The sequence below is a fragment of the Schistocerca serialis genome, chromosome 7, assembly GCF_023864345.2.
Source record: "Schistocerca serialis cubense isolate TAMUIC-IGC-003099 chromosome 7, iqSchSeri2.2, whole genome shotgun sequence".
Classification (NCBI taxonomy): domain Eukaryota; kingdom Metazoa; phylum Arthropoda; class Insecta; order Orthoptera; family Acrididae; genus Schistocerca; species Schistocerca serialis.
Window position 1 is genome coordinate 594,727,246 of NC_064644.1, and position 16,756 is coordinate 594,744,001.

At 42.4% G+C, this 16,756-nt stretch overlaps 1 protein-coding gene and 1 non-coding gene across 2 annotated transcripts in view; one reads left to right on the forward strand and one right to left on the reverse strand.

The window, feature by feature from the left end:
* LOC126413274 (odorant receptor 94b-like) overlaps nt 1–16,756 on the forward strand; it is a 213,235-nt gene that overhangs the window by 126,908 nt on the left and 69,571 nt on the right. The gene's annotated exons all lie outside the window — the stretch shown is intronic.
* On the reverse strand, nt 211–285 carry Trnap-cgg (transfer RNA proline (anticodon CGG)). The gene has a single exon. It is a non-coding gene; the product is annotated as a tRNA-Pro (tRNA).

A 16,756-nucleotide genomic window follows, 5' to 3' on the forward strand; every position in this document is an offset into this window, starting at 1 on the left:
TATGTTAGGACGGGCATTAATCATCCATTCACCTGTTGATGTTTAGATGCAATGTCGTTCACTCTGACTTTGGAAGAACGGTCTTCTGTATTGTGTGCGAATTACTCCCCGCCACTTGATTTAAGCACTGTGAAGTATAGCGCTGATTGGAGACAAACAAACTGTCCCAAATATCACAAAGGCTGAAACTTGCTGGCAGATTAAAACTGTATGCCGGGCCGAGACTCGAACTCGGGACCTTTGCCATCCGCGGGCAAGTGCTCTACCAACTGAGCTACCCAAGCACGACTCACGCCCCGTCCTTACAGCTTTACTTCTGCCAGTACCTCGTCTCCTATCTTCTCTCCTACCTTCCAAACTTTACAGAAGCTCTCCTGCGAACGTTGCAGAACTAGCACTCCTGAAAGAAACGACATTGCGGAGACATGGCTTAGCCACAGCCTGCGGGATGTTTCCAGAATGAGATTTTCACTCTGCAGTGGAGTGTGCGCTGGTATGAAACTTCCTGCCAGATTAAAACTGTGTGCCGGGCCGAGAGTCGAACTCGGGACCTTTGCTTTGGTAGAGCACTTGCCCGCGAAAGGCAAAGGTCCCGGGTTCGATGGGTAGCTCAGTTGGTAGAGCACTTGCCCGCGAAAGGCAGGAAGTTTCATATCAGCGCACACTCCGCTGCAGAGTGAAAATCTCATTCTGGGTCACAGAGGCTACCAATTAACTGCATCTGGAAATTAATGTAAAAACGAAATTGTGGAAATTGAACCTGGTGCTACGGTACTGACGATCTGAACGAAGTTTGAAAACAATCTGAAAAAGGGATGGAGCTCCGTGCAAACATCAGTGCACTTGTTCCAAAATGAGGGCAGAAAGGTGCAATAGGCCACTACTGTGTTTCACAAAGGAACAGATTTTGAAGACGGATCCCAGTAAATTTTACAAATCTGATCAGACAGTGAATGTTCTCCTATCCGTGCTGAGTGTAACATTGCAACGAACTCATATCTCAACGATAGATTGATTCATTCAATTTACGAATTCTCCTATCAGTTGGAACAAGATTGTTGAGACTCCTACCAACGCTACGTACCTTCCAGTGACAGTTCAGACATTGGACTACCTGGAGCTGCGTACTGTGGACCAGGAAAACCAACTTGTTGACTTTCATGTTGACGAAATCATCTTATGACAAATTCTATGGCAGGATGGGCGTAAGGTGTAAAACAAGCGCACAGCACAGCACTTCACAGCAGAACCTCAAAGTGATAACACGTACGAACCCTGAGTTTGTTAAATCAGTAGGCTTAAAACCTCGCAATGACGTCGTCGCAGAATATATCACATCCAGTAGAATATTATGAGTAAATCGTATGTTAGGAATACTTCTTGCATAAGCCTTATGGTTCTACGACATTTCGACATTTAATAAGAACGAGCACTCCTGTTCCAGCAAATAGGGCACGAACAGTGGGGTAGAGAGTGATCATACACCTAATGTTGGCATAGCATCAACCCTTAAAACGTATGTCTCATCATCACCCTCGTATTTCAATAATTTAGAATATGCAGGATGGTTCATAAACAAGCCTTTGGGCAGGCAGAACAGCGGAAGAGTACCGCCGCTTTACTGCTTATGGAGTACTTTGAGAACATGCAGTGAAGTATTATGAACGCTAAAGAGGAACGTATTCTAGTACGGAACGCAACGGATAGCAACTCATACAGTCAAGGACCCCAAGAGGAGAATCAGATCATCATCAGTAACATTATATGGAAAATGCCGCACATGACTGTGGCTGATGAGGAGCGTTTGAAGCTTTTAAAAGTCCTGAATACCACTATGTATCTGCCATTACCTTTCCATTATCATTAGAGCTTTTTGAGTGTCCAGTGCTACCAATGGCGAGCAGACAAACGTGGGCTATTAAAACCAACATGCAGCTGGAGCCACTGTGATTCGTCATACTTGAGTTTCAGACCAATAGAAGGGGGAATTTAGCAAATGATTCCACCGTATTTTACAACTGCAATTTAAATAATACCAGAGTTTACTTGAATTCAGAATTGTACCCTTATGACAGTTTACTGCTACAGTGGGACAAGAATGTATAGAGTCTCACATTTTACATGGATGAAGGTGCTGAAGGAGAAAAATGCCTACTCAGTCCACGGAAATTCAAGCAGCTGGCACCAATCATCGTAATAGACTGTTCTAAGCAGAATGAGGTAGTTGAATCAGGACCATTAGATTTACGAATCGGATTTGAATCTTCATCGAACTTCCCAGAACACATCGCAGCATATGCTCTGGTTATACATGACCACCAATTAACGATTGCTCACTTACTGGTGTTGTGGTCTATAAATGAGCAAGTGCTGTGACATACCAAGAGCATTTCACAATGACAACTTGCAGTGTGAACTTTGTTCCTGACATTCAAGGTTTCTATGGTGATGAGTGTAGACAATGCACATTTAAAGATGTTGCACTCGTAGCGTGCACAGAAGATGCTGGTATCAAAGACACAGTATCAGCAAGAATTGCATCACTGAGGCCTTTCAAGGATGTGAAATGTCCTGAAACACGGAGGGGCGCAAAGTGGCTAACACGTTTCTTTCATGGATTCCACTACGACGAACCTGGCATACCTTATAAAGAAATGATGACGGCACTTCGAATATTCGATCATCCTGAGACCATCCTCTACGTCAAAGACGAGGAGAAGGTCACATGGATGCAGCGAATCTTCAAATTGGCGTCTATTCAAGACTTGGAATTCTACAGGCGTCCTGCTATCCATCAGCTCAAGAACTAGAAGACGTGTTAAAACAGTGTTTTGTCTGCATATGAAAATGTAAAATTACCTTCAAATTGGGTTAATGAAAATAAAAGAAATTTTAGCTCACATTCTGCGTTTCTCTTTCTTTCTACGTACTTCCTACTTAGATAGTATGTAGCTTTGCCGTGACCCTACGTCTGTGGCTCTGTTCAACCACAGGAGATATAATTTCAACCATGTATGCTATATGTCTTTGGAAGTGGGCGCGATCACTTGTCGCCTGTTCCCAAAATCCTGTATGTGCAGCACGATAGGCGAGATCCCATGGAAGCATTACATGTATTTTTTCCTCCACCTCCCTCATGTTTAAACTGATTCTTGTGCATCTTGCACAACTTTATATACGTTTGTAAGGGTAGGGATTTGTGAAATAACAACATAGATTTATGGTAACGAATAACATTTTTTTGTTCAGTAGTAATTCAGCTTTGCATTCACAAACCCTGTTGTTTTTACAATACATAAAGTAATACTGCTTTTAAATTCACATTTCTTGTTACTATTTTAAATTTTTTATTCACAGTTCTTGGTTTTACAAATAATAGTACTGGTTAAAAAAAAAATTTACTTTACATTGCAGTACTGTTTACAGGTCTTGCAGATGTATGGTTTCTCATACAGTAATACTATTACTAGTGAAATTCTACCCAAACAGAAGACTTAATTTATACGTTCAGCTGGATGGCTCTATACATTTTCCACCTCCAGCAGCTGAAATAATTTAATATACTCACCCCAAACAGCTGCGCTAAAATGAACTGGGTGGGACTCACACTTAAAACTGTATGAGTTGGACAACTAGTGGTAGGTGAAACTTAAAAACCACTCTATTTACGCAAGCACTCATACAATCACACATGGACATTAAGTGTAAAACTATATTTTTTCTCCATTTGCCATTTTTTACTTTGTTTGAAGAGTTTTCTGCAATTTTTAAACTGTTTTACATACTTTGCACATTATTTAAATTTTTTATAGTTTTATTTTTTTTCCAGCACATGGAGCTTACATATTCACACATACATAGTGTGCTACTTACCAAGAAAATATCAACAGGATGTATTTACACATAGGCATACATCTTTACATAGGCATTCAGACTCAAACATACTCACATGCATACACACAGACGCATAAGCATTCACACACGCAGGCACACCATACATCACAAACATACAATATTTACAAAATGATAAAAGCGCCACACTATTCGTTACAAGCTCTCACCCAACCAGTCACTCTCTCTCTCTCTCTCTCTCTCTCTCTCATTCACACCCACCCCCTCTCAAACTTCAAGTAAACAGTGTGAGTACAGGAGGGTATGGATCCCATCGTCACAAATGGCTCTTCTATCGTCATGATGTGACAGTCGGACTTAAGAGAGCAACACAGTGTAGACCTCTTGACCTCGTGATCAAATACTAGTTTGCTGTGGTTTCAGTGGAACACTGTGAACATCACTCTACAGGCACTGCAAGTAGTCTTCAACCATGAGGACACATGATGCCACACGTCACACACCCTTAGTCCATCTGTGGGTGGCTCCATCTGTTGTATGCTATGCATAAATTATGGATCTCAGACCCACAAACTCCACAATCGGCAATCCATCCGTCTCATATTTCATTAAGCCGATAACCTTCTTGTTTGGAGGAACAATACCGTAAGGACTACCAGTTGCATTTCCTGATGTCTCAAATTGATTACTGTGACACCTAATTACTTCATATGGATCACAGTTCTTCACCTAATGGATGAAGCTATCTGTATCCATATAAAGTAACTTTCGTTCTAAGAAATAAGTTTTAGCAAGTCATCGTGGAAGGAGCACATGTGGAGTTCGGAGATTTCCAGTATACACATACCCAAATAGATTGGTTGCGTAAATTCTGCTGAAACATTCGTCATCACCACAGCAACAAAGTTCTCGTGGAAAATAGTGAACCGCTTAAAATTTGATCTCGTGATGCACTTTCTTACGTGCCAGACCCCTCCCGTTCGGTTCTAATCAAAATATCGCATTCATTTCTTACATTCTGCATGGTTTTACGGAAAATAGAATTATTCATTAATTTACAAAAATCTTTTTCGGACTCACTAGTCGTGCCCGTACTCTTTTCGGTATTTAATTCAATATATTCCTTCAACCAAGGAGACTGAAGAAGGTAACCCGGGTGATTCTACCTAGCTCCATCCCTAACCTGAGACACTGCTGGTAATTACGACAATGCATTATGTACCTGAGCTTGTGTCTAAAAGTGGCCATCAGTTTAGGGGTAGTGCTTCGTCGTGGAACTTGTTGTTGTGGACATAACAGCAAGTCGCTTGCCATTTAATGCATACTAACAAATTATATGAGGTCTCTCTCCATGACATACCCTACATCAGAGTCAGCCGCCAGACCCAATATTTTTCCACCTAATCTAATTAGGCCGGCCGGTGTGGCCGAGCGGTTCTAGGCGCTTCAGTCTGGAACCGTGCGACAGCTACGGTCGCAGGTTAATCCTGCCTCGGGCATGGATGTGTGTGATGTCCTTAGGTTAGTTAGGTTTAAGTAGTTCTAAGTTCTAGGGGACTGATGTCCTCAGATGTTAAGTTCCATAGTGCTCAGAGCCATTTGAACCATTTGTCTAATTAGTTTACGGGAACCCATTGAAACCCATCAACTGGCAGTCACTGCATCATGGTGTGCCCATGTAAGTTGTTCACATCCAAATATGGAATATAACTTGAATCGAGGGATGCGTTGATCCCCACACTCATTTGAGGGTTATTTGCCTTGGCGTATCTATGGAAACATTGGCAGAGTCCCCCTCGGATCCCGCGCTCAGTGAAAAGAAGCATAGCAGCATCTGTCCAAAGTTCTTGAGTATTGTATCCCAGGACAACCCAGGTGCTGTGTAACACAAGGCGGGATCCAGAGAGTACGTGGACATACACTCCGGTAGTTTTTGAAAAACAGCTGCAAATAAGTGCACGTCAGTGTCCATGTATAATCATGCTCCATGTATAATAATGTTCATTGAACTCTCTGCCAGACACTTAATTGTGAATAGCAGAGTAATCACGTAGATGTGATGTGTATTCATCCAACTGGAATGTTGAATTTCCCCATACATTCACGGCATGGTCATACTCTGCACTAGTTACAACGTCACCTGTATTGTACTGGTAAATCCGAGTATGTCAGGTAGCCTGGTTTCATAGAGTTTTGTCTAACTATCCAGATACTCATTGGGCAAAACTCCTTTTCTAGTCACAAGTTGAAACTTTTCCTCCTTGGGCTATGCAGATCGGGTGATGTGCATGTCCTCCTGAGCTAGAGCGGCAACGAGTCTCTGAAGTGGAGGTGGCGACGGCGAGGTCCTCAGGCTGTGGAGAGGCCGCTCGTTGATACGGCTGCATGCTGCGTTCACCACTACCATCTTGGAGAGTGAGAGACTGTTGCTGCTCTTCTTTCGATTGAACCACCCACAGACGCCGGATAGTATGCGGTGGTGCGGTGGCCGGCACTGCAGTGGTCGAAGCTGGTTCTGCCCCTCTCGTGCAGCCAGGAGTGGCACTTTGCAAGGCGGGCATGCTGCTCGGTTGCATGTTCGATGCCTGCCCTCACAACCATTGCTCTAGGTAACCCAGCCACAGCGAGCTGTTGTGCTGGCGGTATTTGTGACACCTCTACAACAGACGAATAACAAAAATAAGTACAATGCTCAAGATTTTTTAAAATATATGCTGTAAACAAATAAGAACAATTAAGTAGATCAACATTCCAGAAAGATAACTGTTATTATATGCTGTAACGACGACAGTTGCATTCTAATCGCCTTTTACACTTTGGGTCCAAGGATTGAGCTGTTCAGTCGATGTTTCTACTTGTTCTCCCACCCAGTCCTGTATTTCCTCCTCCTCATCTAAAAGGGCGAGATGGCGTTGCCTTTCAGCTGCCTCAGGAGCTGTCACCTCAGGGTTGATTTCGAGGAAGGGACCAACCAGCGAGGTCATCGGTCCCATCGGATTAGGAAAGGATGGGGAAGGAAGTCGGCTGTGGACCTTCAAAGGAATCCCGGCATTTGGCTGAAGCGATTTAGGGAGATCACAGTAAACCTAAATCAGGATGGCCGGATGCGGATTGAACCGTCGTCACCCGAATGCGAGTCCAGTGTGCTAACCACTGAGCCACCTCGCTCGGTACTCTCTTTGGTATTTCACCCTCGACAGAACTGCCGTGGTGCCATTAGGCCATCTCGCTGATGCCATCTACAACGAGATATTGACTGTCAGAAACAACAGCAACAAAGAAATGGTTCAAATGGCTCTGAGCACTATGGGACTTAACATCGGAGGTCATGTCCCCTAGAACTTAGAACTACTTAAACCTAACTAACCTAAGGACATCACACACATCCATGCCCAAGGCAGGATTAAAACCTGCGACCGTAGCAGTCGTGCAGTTCCGGACTGAAGCGCCTAGAACCGCTCGGCCACCACGGCCGTCAGCAACAAAGAAAATCGGTAAAGAATTTTCCTACAACAAGATACTGATTATACATAACTAAGAAAAAAAAGAAAAAAGTTCATACCAGATGGAACTGATTTCTGCTGATCATCATCCGCGAAACATACTCCCCCTAGATAATTCTCCTCTTGCTCCATAGCAACTTATACAACAATGAAGAATATGTCTGACACAACTGTATGATGAAAATGTCTAACAGCAATATATTACAAATGCACTTACTTTACTGCTGCAAGTGCTGTTCGGCCTCCAGCAGCCACTCGTTGTCGGTCTGCTGCTGTTCTAATGATGCAACATTAAACACACACACGAACACACACACACACACACACACACACACACACACACACACACACAAACACATACAGAATTTGGAGTGTAGTTACAGGGCTGCTTATCAACTACCAGCTTAAGCTCCAGGTTGGCCAGCATTTCGGGAACGAATGCTGCAACAGCAAGAAAGAAAAGTTTTTAACAACTTGTCACGAAGATGTATCACAAGCTCGAAAAATGTGAATACTCTGTTAGGAAATTTTATAACTGTCACGATATGAATTCATAACTTTTTATATAAACACTTAGATGCATACCTGACAACTTTTGTAAAGGGCTATCAGTAAAACTGATGCATGGAAAAAAGCTAACGATTTTCAACATACCCCCGCTTGACGAAAATAATAATACTTCTGCACAACAAAATACAATAATTCATGCTATAAACAGGATACTTCAATGAAATCACATCTACCTACATCATAGGCCAATAATTTGTAGGTGAACATAACGATCAAGAGGAAATCCATGTTAAACAGCAGCAGTCATGGTGAATTTTGGTTTGGAGATACATAACGGGATTTATCTTAATTTATGAAGCAGATATGCGATAACTGAAAAAAATGCTTGTTTAACATAACACAGGCAAGAAATTATATTGTCGCAGCAAAAGCTGAGTAGCACCGTGGTGTAGTGGATATGACACTAAACTGTTGGACGGAGGGTCGTGAGTTCAAAATTCACGTGGGCTGTACACCTTTAATTTCTATTTTCGGATCGAGTACATTCTAGAAGTATCCACAAATGTCAAGAATCACTGTATTGGAATGTGCTGTAGCTGTATATATACTGTATGTGTTCTGGCCGGAGGCAGTTCGCTCCGCGCTCTTGTATGTGCAAGTGCTGAATCAATCTTCGCTAAGTGAAGTTAGTGTTCGTCACTCATCTACTTACACCCTCTTCTACGTGACATTATTTTGCTGGAGGCGCTGGGCACTGGAACTTGTGTTACCGCACGTTATCGACGATAAGGTTGCTCCCATCAGGCCACGACAGAGCCGCCGTTTACATGGCGAGAAACCCGAGTTCGAGCGATATTCAACATATCGCAATCTATCGGAGACAGAAGAAGATGAGGACGTTACGATGACAGCAACTCTGTGCCACTACATGAGACATCCTTCCGGGTTCTCTGGTGACGATGGCCAAGATCCAAAAAAGTGACTGAAGGTATATGAGCGTATAGCCAAATTTAATAAATGGGATGACACCGTTATTTGGCTAACGTATTTTTCTGCTTGGAGGGCACTGCCAAAGAATGGTAGGAGAACAACAGGGAGACGTTCACAAGCTGGGAAGTATTCCAAGCGGAACTGCGCAAGTATTTCGGCGACACACAACGACAGAATTGCAAGGCTGAAGATAAATTAAAGTGCAGGGCACAGCGTCCAGGAGAAACTACAGCATCCTACATTCAAGACCTCTTGGAGCTGTGTAAAATAGTGGATCCTAGAATGAAGGAGGAAGATAAGGTTGCACATCTCATGAAGGGTGTTGCTGAGGACATGTAACAAGCCCTACTCCTGAAGGAGGTTTCGACAGCAGACGACTTCATAAAATGGTGCCAGTATATCGAGACAATGCACCAAAAAAGAATTACACGCAAGAAGTTTGAACGGCTTCCAAAAGTCGTATCGATGTCTGTGATGGAGGAAGAAACTAATTTCACAAGTGTTCTTCGTCAGATAGTGAGAGAGGAAGTTCAGAAGGCACTTGGACTGCACGGCGAGCAAAAAATCGATACGCTTCAAGACGTTGTAAGGGAAGAAGTGGAACAGACATTGAACCCAATCTCTCGTCCTTCATTTCCCTTTAAAACAGTAGAAGAGTCGAGACCCAGGCAAAGGTACGTTCCTACAATGCCGCATGAGGAACCTGTTTGGGCACCAAGGAAGACTGACGTCTGGAGGACCCAGGATAACCAACCAGTATGTTTCCACTACGGACGACCGGGACATGTGGTGCGCTATTGTCGGGAAAGGCGGGGCAGAGCGGATATTGGATGACGCCCGCGCCGGAAGACAGCAGACCGATCTTAGCCGACGCCAACTCTGGGACGACGAAAATGAAACTGATGATCTGAGTGCAGGCGGGTCCCATGGTTCCACTGGTGACCACCATATACCGTGCCAAGCGGTGTGCATGTGATGCAGCGTACAGCTGCTCATTCAGCTACAGCACGCCGCCTGAGTGACACCCTTCACTGGACAGCCACAACTGCGTGGCACGGCTCCCTGCGTGTTAAATACGTGATTACGAGCGCCGTATGTAGCACCCGGAGGTGCATGTGGAGCATCTTAACGGCAGTGCGACTGCAGTACACGATGCTATCAGAAGTTAAACAAGAGTATCCCTGTCCTACAAAATGCAAATTATGTCCTCTGCAGTGCATAATTCCCTGACTTCCCATCCTCTATATTTTTTTCGATATCTGCCACCTGTCCTCGACTTCTACACAATTTCCATCAACATTTTCTGTTAATATTACTTTCTCAGAAGTGACAACCGAATTTTACCGTAAACATTCAGAATTCCTGCCAAAATTCGAAATTCCCGCCAATAGGGCAGGTGGGACAGGGGGAGGGGGAGGGGATGGGGACTCACAAGCTGACTAACAAGGGAACCTCCCCATCGCACCCCCCCTCAGATTTAGTTATAAGTTGGCACAGTGGATAGGCCTTGAAAAACTGAACACAGATCACTCGAGAAAACAGGAAGAAGTTGTGTGGAACTATGAAAAAATAAGCAAAATATACAAACTGAGTAGTCCATACGCATGATATGCAACATCAAGGACAACGTGAGCATAGGAGTTCCCTGGTCCCGTGGTTAGCGTGAGCAGCTTCGGGTCGAGAGGTCCTTGGTTCAAGTCTACTGTCGAGTGAAAATTTTAATTTTTTTATTTTCAGACAATTATTTTGCGAATCTGCACAGGTACACAGAGCAGTATTGTTTACGTGATCGTGTGTCAATTATCAAAGTTCAGGCACTCACAAACAATCAACTTCGCTCTCCACAATTCCAGGATATGTTCAGATTTGATTGGACATATGCAGGATTTGACGGCCTACACACGGAAAAATTTGAAAACGTTAAAAACATATGTTTTGAAAGAGCACAGGGAAAACTGTGCGACTGTGAAACTGTTGCATTCATTTGTTGCAGTTTATGTGACAAACTCTTATGTTTCCATCACTTTTTGGGGAGTTATGATCACATCCACAAGAAAACCTAAATGGGGCAAGGTAGAAGAATCTTTTTACCCATTCGCCAAGTATACAAGTTAGGTGGGTCGACAACACATTCCTGTCATGTGACGCACATGCAGTCACCAGTGTCGTATAGAATATATCAGACGTGTTTTCCTGTGGAGGAATCGGTTGAACTATGACCTTGCGCTCAAATGTTTTCGGTTCCCATTGGAGAGGCACGTCCTTTCGTCTACGAATCGCACGGTTTTGCGGTGCGGTCGCAAAACACAGACACTAAACTTATTACAGTGAACAGAGGCGTCAATGAACGAACGGACAGATCATAACTTGGCGAAAATAAAGAAAGTAAACTTTTCACTCGAGGGAAGACTTGAACCAAGGAACTCTCGTACCGCAGCTGCTCACGCTAACCACGGGACCACGGCGCTTCTGAGCTCTTAATATCCTTGATGTCGCCTATCTTGCTCATGGACTACTCAGTTTGTCTATTTTGCTTTTTTTTTTCATAGTTCCACACAACTTCTTCCTGTTTTCTCGATTGATCTGTGTTCAGTTTTTCAAGGCGTATCCACTGTGCCAACTTATAACTAAACTGAGGGGGGGGGGGGGGGGGGGGGGTGCGATGGGGAGGTTTCCTTGTGAGGAGAGCCCATTATGTCATCTGGGGTGGGGGTAATTAATTGATCAATTTAGTTAATTTGCATGTTTGATGTCAAGAGTTCAGTACCGCCATCATCCCACTACTGAAATGTTGATGCAGCAGCCACTGCATTTAAAATCAATTGGTACCACGTGTTTATGATTGCCCAAAATTCACCCTGCAACTTGATGACAGTACTGAGACTGGAAATTAGTCGCGGCTTCTTGTTGTGGTACGCTACTGCTATAACAATGAAATGCACGAGGACTTCGTTTTTTAGAGCACTTGAAGGGAGCACTACAAATTCAAATGGCTCTGAGCACTATGGGACTTAACTTCTGAGGTCATCAGTCCCCTAGAACTACTTAAACCTAACTAACCTAAGGACATCACACAACACCCAGTCATCACGAGGCAGAGAAAATCCCTGGCCACAGCCGAAGATATTTTCTTTCTTTTGAATTCCATTTTTGCTGACAACAGTGGGTCATGGACAAACTGTTTTGATGTATCTACTGATGGAGTGGCAGTAAAAAGATGTGCATAGTAAGAGTACGTACTGTTTCTGCTTCTGCAAAATTCACAGATAAATGAAACGCTAGTAAGCATTCGCTTCGAAAGTAGCACAACCTGTAGTCAATAAAATGCTGAATATGTAATCAGTGTTGAGAATTTTTTGAAAGGACGAGCTTTTTAACACTAGGCTATTTTCCATTCTTTGCGAGGAGATTGGTTCTACTCATGATTCGCTTCTGTTGCACACGGAGGTAAATTGATTGCCTCGTGGTAAAATTCTTTGTCGCATGGTGGGGCTGCAGGGTTAATTTCGCCTTTCGCTACTGAACAGCAGTCCTACACTCGCTGTTCTTTTTCTGGATGAGAAACGGCTACCAATGTTTGGTTCTTCACCGACATTGTTCAAAACCTGGCTGATCTTAACATATCACTTCAACACCGAAATAGTAATATCATCTTTCTAAGAGAGAAAGTGCTTGCATTTAAGAGAAGGCGTGCGTTTTGAAAAACCCTGATGGAGAAGGATAACTGCCAAATTTTTCTTGTGTGAATCAGTTATCGAAGGAAAATGGATTGTTCGATGTTGGTAAAATTAGTAGAATTCGCATAGTACATCTCGAAAACCTTAGACATTTCAGGGATAATTTTCCAGTACCGTCTGAATTCACAATCCGTTCGATACTATTATAAGAAAACACTCGACAATGTTAGAACAGAAGATGCTAACAGAACTCTCAAGGATACAACACTTCGAAATGAATTTAAATCGAAACCACTTGAAAATTTTTGGGTGCGAACTAAGCAAGAAGGGCAGTGCACCCTTCGCATCAACTTACTTGTGCGAGTCAACGTTTCCCGCAGTGGCATTGTTGTTGATGTGGTCTTCGGTCCATAGACTGGTTTGATGCAGCTCTCCATGCTACTCTATCCTGTGCAAGCTTCTTCACCTCCCAGTACCTACTGCAACCTAAATCCTTCTGAATCTGTTTAGTTTATTCATCTCTTGGTCTCCTTCTACGATTTTTACCCTCCATGCTGCCCTCCAATACTAAATTGGTGATCCCTTGATGCCTCAGAATATGTCCTACCAACCGATCCCTTCTTCTAGTCAAGTTGCGCCACAAATTTCCCTTCTCTCCACTTCTATTCAATAGCTCCTCATTAGTTATGTGATCCAACCATCTAATCTTCAGCATTCTTCTGTAGCACCACATCTCGAAAGCTTCCATTCTTTTCTTGTTTAAACTATTTATTGTCCACGTTTCACTTCCATGCATGGCTACACTCCATACAAATACGTTCAGAAACGACTTAATGACACTTAAATCTATACTCAATGTTAGCAAATTTCTCTTCTTCAGTAACGCTTTCCTTGCCATTGCTAGTCTACATTTTATATTCTCTCTACTTCGACCATCATCAGTTATTTTGCTCCCCAAACAGCAAAACTCATTTACTACTTTAAGCGTCTCGTTTCCTAACCTAATTCCCTCAGTATCACCCGATTTAATTCGACTACATTCCATTGTCCTCGGTTTGCTTTTGTTGATGTTCATCTTATATCCTCCTTTCAAGACACTGTCTATTCCGTTGAGCTATGGCATTAATCAAGACGAAACATCGATCTCTACTGGAGCTGGAAGGGTCTATGTTTCAAAGATCCAGTGTAGACTCGATCTGCTTTTTTCACAAATACAAGTACACACATCATATTGCACGTGCTAATTTCAGAAAATTTCCTTATTTTGAACCGTATGCATTTTTACTTTGGTTGTTTTCTTCTTGGCTGACCAGATTGCATCTAACAGAATTTAAAGTGACATTTAAATGTTGGCTGCTGTTCTGCTGTCATTTGTACGTCTGTGATCTCTCTACATGAATTAAGATGAATGTAGATGGAAACAAACTTTAACTAACCAATTAAAAAAATATGCAGTGAAATACTTTATTTGCTCTGTCTAAATAGCTTGACACGCAGCTGTGGTTCTTTATAAACTAATTTTCATTTGTAACTTTCATCATCCCTGAATAATACAGGTATATGATAATTTTTTAAGAAAAGTTCAATTCTTATGTGCTCGAAGGAGATTCTCTTATTATTACTGTAATTTATAACTGCAATAATTAGACGAAAGTAAAGATATCTTGGGCCGGTTTCGTGCAAGTATAAGAAGTGATACGGAAGGAAAGAAAAAACTGGGACCAAAACAATTTAGCGCGACGGACAAAGTTCGAGAACCCCTGACACAGAGCACCCAATTCCTGTTTGGAATATCGCTGTGACGCTGGAACCAAATACGCACATTCCCGTGAGATTCGCTCAGCCACGTAAGAAGGGGCTCTCCGCCAACGCAGGCGTGTTCGCGCTGACGGGTGTTCATACGAGCTGGCGAGGGCGTCCTCTACTGGCGCGCCGCCGTCAGACTCAGCACTATTTAGAGACACGCTCTGCCAGGAAGCGGCGACCGCCGAAATCTTAAACGAGCTGTTGATAACATAAAACGCCCGGAAACTTACTGCACACGTACTCTCTATCACCGTGCCATGTGTGTAATAACTCCCTCGGGGTACTGCAGAAAACAACTCCTATGCGTTATTCGAAACTCATAGGCTCGCAGCATTTACTGGTTGTCTCAAAGGTCTAGGCTTACATTACAATTCAGGTATTATAGAAAAATTGACTTCTTACTAATGTACAACATTTTAACGATATTCCAGTTTCTGCTTCTTTCGATTGCAAAAAAGAGGGATAAACTGTAGTGATGTAAAACGCGTGTAGTAGCGTATTCCACATTTCCCAGCCAGCAAGGTCTAGTACACCTCGAACTCATAAACGATTACGCAGCAAGAAAATTTATGCAACTAAAAGCTTAAACTAGTTTTCTCGCTCAACTCTTATTCTGTTTACTTCATAAACGGGACGTAAAGCCATACCAGGCGCACCTTTCCGCAACTTCCGCTTTTTTCTTATGCAAGATATACGACGCGATCGAAAAAGCACGTCAATGTTCTAAGTCCATCAATTAACAGAATAAAACCACAGGTCAATCTTAAAAACATATTTACATTTACATTTACATTTATACTCCGCAAGCCACCCAACGGTGTGTCTGCGCTTTCTTTGTCCATGTTTAGTCTATAATACTCAGATTCCTACGTTTTGTGCTCCTGAAACCCAACCCTGTTTTGGTTTCTTCAATCACTCTGTCGGTATGTGAGCATTCTACACTGCTTCTTCGTTTTTACGAACTGCTCTGGAATGTCTATAATTCGAATCTACATGTAATGTCCACTACATTGCAGTGCAATGTCTCGAATGGCCTTATTAATTTCAGATCTCTTCTTAAACCACAGCATCGATTTCAACTCGGTACACATATCCCTTACTGTAAGGCACTTATCACATAAGTTCTGTGTGAAATGGTCACCTCTCTGGCCCAATAAGATTCAAACTTCCCCCATCCCAGTCATAATTTATCACTAGATCATTACGTAGCCATCTTCATTCAAGAACTGTCTCCATAGGGAGAGGATAAAGTTTGTTACAAACACACATTATAAACAATAATTTTTTCTCTATAGTCCATTTTTACTCTGTGTTGAAAGGGTCAGAAAACAATAATGATATAACAAAATAACTTGTGGTTTATTAATAATTTTTCTACTACAATATTTATTGTTGTCTATTAACAATCGAGCAGGTAGGTTAGAAAATTGAAAAAGGGAAATGGATAGGTTAAAGTTAGATATAGTAGGAATTAGTGAAGTTCGCTGGCAGGAGGAACAAGACTTTTGGTCAGGCGAATACAGGGTTATAAATACAAAATCAAAAAGGGGTAATGCAGGAGTCGGTTTAATAATGAATTAAAAAATAGGAGTGCGGGTAAGCTACTAGAAAACAGCATAGTGAACGCATTATTGTGGCCAAGATAGACACGAAGCCCACGCATACTACAGTAGTACAAGTTTATATGCCAACTAGCTCTGCAGATGACGAAGAAATTGAAGAAACGTATGATGAAATAAAAGAAATTATTCAGATCGTGAAGGGAGAATTCGGTAGTAAGAAAAGGGAGAGAAGGAAACGTAGTAGGTGAATATGGATTGGGGCTGAGAAATGAAAGAGGAAGCCGCCTGGTAGAATTTTGCACAGAGCACAACTTAATCATAGCTAACACTTTGTTCCAGAATCATAAAAGAAGGTTGTATACGTGGAAGAACCCTGGAGATACAGGTTTCAGATAGATTATATAATGGTAAGACAGATTTTTAGGAACCGGGTTTTAAATTGTAAGACATTTCCAGGGGCAGATGTGGACTCTGACCACAGTCTATTGGTTATGAACTGTAAATTAAAACTGAAGAAACTGCAAAAAGATGGGAAATTAAGGAGATGGAACCTGGATAAACTGACTAAACCAGAAGTAGTACAGAGTTTCAGGGAGAGCATAAGGGAACAATTGACAGGAATGGGGGAAAGAAATACAGTAGAAGAAGAATGGGTAGCTTTGAGAGATGAAGTAGTGAAGGCAGCAGAGGATCAAATAGGTAAAAAGACGAGGGCTAGTAGAAATCCTTGGGTAACAGAAGAAATATTGAATTTAATTGATGAAAGGAGAAAATATAAAAATGCAGTAAATGAAGCAGGCAAAAAGGAATACAAACGTCTCAAAAATGAGATCGACAGGAAGTGCAAAATGGCTAT